General features: G+C 50.1%; 1 non-coding gene across 1 annotated transcript; it reads left to right on the forward strand.

Moving 5' to 3' along the window:
* Positions 1-1,408: 1,408 nt before the first annotated feature.
* On the forward strand, positions 1,409-1,512 carry LOC111558841. Its single transcript, XR_002739968.1, has one exon. It is a non-coding gene; the product is annotated as a U6 spliceosomal RNA (small nuclear RNA).
* Positions 1,513-4,695: the final 3,183 nt, after the last annotated feature.

Here is a 4,695-nt window from a genome sequence, read left to right on the forward strand (position 1 = left end):
TAAAAAATAAGAAAAGATAAAATAATTAATTCAGGGGCGCCTGGGTGGCGCAGTCGGTTAAGCGTCCGACTTCAGCCAGGTCACGATCTCACGGTCCGTGAGTTTGAGCCCCGCGTCGGGCTCTGGGGTGATGGCTCGGAGCCTGGAGCTTGGTTCCGATTCTGTGTCTCCCTCTCTCTCTGCCCCTCCCCCGTTCATGCTCTGTCTCTCTCTGTCCCAAAAATAAATAAACGTTGAAAAAAAAATAATAATAATGAATTCAAACAATATAGGCCAAAGGTGGAAAATACTTCCCCACTGTCAGTCTCATTCAGAATCAAGAAAATGGGCCTGAGGGCTTAACGATGGCTCGCTAAGGAAATATGAGCCTCGGCTTCACTACCCCTTACCCAGCTGGGAAACCCCAAATACACGTGTGTAAAAGCATTTTTGTGCTGCGTAGGTTTGTTCTCTTTCGTCGGGTTTTTTTTTTTTTTCCAAATCAAGCTCCCCAGAACATCTTCCTCAGAGTCACCTTGAGATGCTTAATAAAAAAATGCATTCAGACCTGCTGAATCCGAGCCCAGGACTGGAGACTTGGCACCTATATTTTAACCAGCATCCCTTGTCCCCAAGAGAGCCTGATGTACCCTCATATTTGAGAACCACTGATCTGAGCCAGCGATAATATTGCTGAAACAGACCAGGCCGAGGATGAAGCCTTATAATAGGCCCGGAGACTATCCTTTGGGAACTATTAATCATTAATCAGGGCCCCCTGGGCAGACTGGGTTAACCAGTTACTAATCCCCCCTCCTCGTCTTCGAGACCAGTCGCTATTGTGTCGCTCCGATTCCCACAAATAACATCTTGAAAGTCCTCAGCTAACATTTTGCCAGATTTCACTTGCTCCCTACTGCCGCTGCCCAGACCTAGCCTTCTAGGAAACCGATCAAAGGTAACGAAACTAGTCTGACAGGGTTTGTTCTCAGGGAACTCGCACTGGGTCCAGTGAACAGAAACCATGCTTCAAACAGAATCCGTTTTAGATTGTCTCCTGGAATCAACGTCAAGCTTACTGATCTGTCCACGGCCACTTCTTTCCGGTTTTAAAAACCCACGATCGCACTTGCCTGTCTTCAGGCTTCTGTCACCTCTCCTACTCTCCACACGGATGAAAACAAAAGTATCCCCAAGAGTGGTCTCAAGGTCTCATTTGCAGGCACTCCCAGGGCTCTGAGAGAGGCAATTTGTCCAGACCAGAGACTTGAACCTGGTTACAACAATGAAATACTCTGCAAGACCACTTGAACCGCTTTCTCCACCCTGGGCTTCTCTTTCCTCAGCCCCGAAGCGTCGCCTGGGATCTTGTTAGAAATGCACGTTCCTGGGCCCCACCCACACCGACCAAATCACAATTTCCATTTTAAGTGACCGCGTTGGCAAGACGCTGAAGTTGGGATCGATGCAGAGAAGATTAGCGTGGCCCAGTGCAAGGCTGACATGCAAATTCATGGAGCAGTCCTTTTTTTTTTTTTTTTTTTTTTAAAGAATCTCCAGGGGCGCCTGGGTGGCTCGGTTGGTTAAGCGTCCGCCTTTGGCTCAGGTCATGATCTCATGGTCTGCGGGTTCGAGCCCCGCATCCGGCTCTGTGCTGACAGCTCAGAGCCTGGAGCCCGCTTCGGATTCTGTCTCCCTCTCTCTCTCTGCCCCTCCCCACTCATAATCTGTTTCTCTCTCTCTCTCCCTCAGAAATAAATAACCATTAAAAAAAAAAAAAAAGGAAAGGAAAACACTGGGCTAGACTTTCAGTATGAAAATTTCTCCTTGACAGAAAGTGAGAGCGGGGGGAGCTCTGGTCTGTCTTTATCGTCCATCACTATGTCTTTGTCAAGTGCACGCTTTCCTCCATTGTCTTCTAGCCCTTAACTTACGAAAAGCTCTTTCTGTTGCCCTTACTATGTGGTGTTAAGTCTTGTGAACGCCGTTGTTACAGGTCTATACCAGCCTCCCGCATGTGTCATTGGCCTTGCGTGTTCCTTTCCAAATCTAACCTGCTAAGAACTGACGGTAAGGGATGTTTCCTCCTCGAGAAGCTGCAAGGCACAGGGGCGCCTGGGTGGCTCCGTCAGGTGAGGGTCCAACTCTTGATTTCAGCTCAGGTCGTGATCTCTCGGTTAGTTCATGAGATCGAGCCCCACATCAGGCTCTGTGCTGACAGTGCAGAGCCTGCTTGGGATTCTCTCTCTGCCCCCCCCCCGCCCCCACCCTGTTTGCGTGCTTCCTCTCTCTCCCTCTCTCTCTCTCAAAATAAATAAATACTTAAAAAAAAAAGAGGAAGCCACAAGGCACGATAATTCTCTGTGTACAAACATCCGTTGTAGGGGCGCCTGGGTGGCGCAGTCGGGCTCTGGGCTGACAGCTCGGAGCCTGGAGCCTGCTTCGGATTCTGCGTCTTCCTCTCTCTCTGCCCCCCTCCCCCCCACTCACGCTCTGTCTCTCTCCCTCTGTCTCTCAAAAATAAATACACATTGGGGCGCCTGGGTGGCGCAGTCGGTTAAGCATCCGACTTCAGCCAGGTCACGATCTCGCGGTCCGGGAGTTCGAGCCCCGCGTCGGGCTCTGGGCTGATGGTTCAGAGCCTGGAGCCTGTTTCCAATTCTGTGTCTCCCTCTCTCTCTGCCCCTCCCCCGTTCATGCTCTGTCTCTCTCTGTCTCAAAAATAAATAAACGTTAAAAAAAAAAATTAAAAAAAAAAGAGGCCCAAGAAAAAGGAAGTCATGGGATCCAAGAAGCAGAGACACTAACCCAGTAACACGATGAAAAAAAAACTCCTAAGAGAGCAGCCATTGAGGGAGGCTTCGAGTCAGTACATATCCGTGCATTTGACAAGCCATCTAATCAAACAACGGAAAGACAGCAGCAATATGGTGACAGAGAACCAGATATCTTTGGGCAACAACAACACAAAGAAGGATAATTAGAAACTCGAAGGAAAACGAACTTCTTCAAAAAGTCACCATCCACATATAAAACAATCTAGAATGTGGCATGACTAACAATGGATATTGGGGGTAATTTACTTTCAGAGAACCTCCTGCCCTCAAAGAACTCACGTTGTGGGGAGGGGTGGGGTAAGCAATAAACAGGTGACTCTTCTCCTAAAAAAGACATGGTCCTCTTGGCACTCTTGGCCAGATTCCCTTTGTGCAGTGAGCAACCTGCACAACTGTACACAGCAGGCCTATAGAGATTCAACAGTAAAAAAGAGCTACGTCACTAACTGGAAGCATTCTAGGTCACCCCAGGAAGGCCCAGGGGACATCTACACTTGCTAACGATCGTATGTAGCTCTCCTACACAATCTGCTCACCTGCCCCAATTACAGATTTAGGGCCACTCCCTGGGCCCAATCACCTTCCCAGAGATTATGAACCCTGCCACCTTCACATCTAGCTTCTCCCTTTCTGTGCATATCCATCTCGTCCTTCATCATGCCTTACTAGACCCAGCTGGCCTCAACCCCACCCAACACCCCACCCTCCACCCTCCACCCTTAGGATCCAATGTTACAAAATTAGAAACCCGGAGACATAATATAGGAAATTTTGGAGCGAGCCACTGCCTCTCGTACTCATCTTACTCCACCCCATTTAGCAGGCAAGGGAGTGAAAGGAAGTCCAATGTGGGGCTCGAGCTCATGAACCGTGAGATCATGACCTGAGCCAAAACCAAGAGTCGGATGCTTCACTGACTGAGCCACCCAGGCGCCCTGAAATTTTTTTAATGTTTATTTTTGAGAGAGAGAGAGCGATGGCGAGATTGGCGGAGGGGCAGAGAGATGGGGGGGGAGGAGGACAGAAGATCTGAAGCCAACTGACCACACCGAGCCCTATGCAAGGCTCGAACTCGCGAACTGTGAGGTCATGACAGGACACGCAACCGACTGAGCGGCCCGGGCGCCCCCCACAGAGCTTCCTTTTAAAACATTACATTCAATTTAAAGAAAAGATACTGGGAGCTCGGGCTCCTGAGTCGAACTGTCTGGGTTCAACTCTTGTCTCCATCACTTCCCAACTGAACTACAAAAAAGCCATCTGGCGTCACAGAAAACACAGACGGTCTGGACGCTTTGCCCAGCTTTAAATCCCCACTCTCCCCCCTCACCGGCCGATCACCAGTGACCGGCAGCCCTTATGGCTTGTTTTCTCATCTTCGAGATGAGCGATAGAATCTTTACCTCGCGGCGTTGCTGCGGAGCTCACGTGAGAACGTGTACGGCCCGGCCCATAGTAAGTGCTCACTAAATGTCAGGCACCCTCGGTATTATTCCATTATGTGTCCCTTTCTCGTGCCCTGACAAGGGGGAGGGAAGAGGGCCGTGCTCTGCATAATCATGCAAGCACCGTCTCCTCCGTGAGCTGGGGAAGGAAGTCAGGCAAATTCTTGTCTCCCATATGGATGCAGGCTGCACCGTCTCGGAGAATCTGGTTTGCCTGGAAGAGATTTATGTGCGGTATTTATGTTTCGTCCAGCTGAGAACCATTGCATACCGGGAACAACAGGACAGTGTGGGTCTCTCTGCGACTCCCACTGATAGGGAACACTGGACGGGGATGACGTTTGGAGTGCCAACGCCCACCCCAGCCTGTCCTGCTGGCCGCCCCAGAGCGACGTGTCAGGCTGCAGAACTAAGACTCGGGCCAATGTGCCCAA

Source organism: Felis catus, chromosome X, assembly GCF_018350175.1.
Source record: "Felis catus isolate Fca126 chromosome X, F.catus_Fca126_mat1.0, whole genome shotgun sequence".
Taxonomy (NCBI): Eukaryota; Metazoa; Chordata; class Mammalia; order Carnivora; family Felidae; genus Felis; species Felis catus.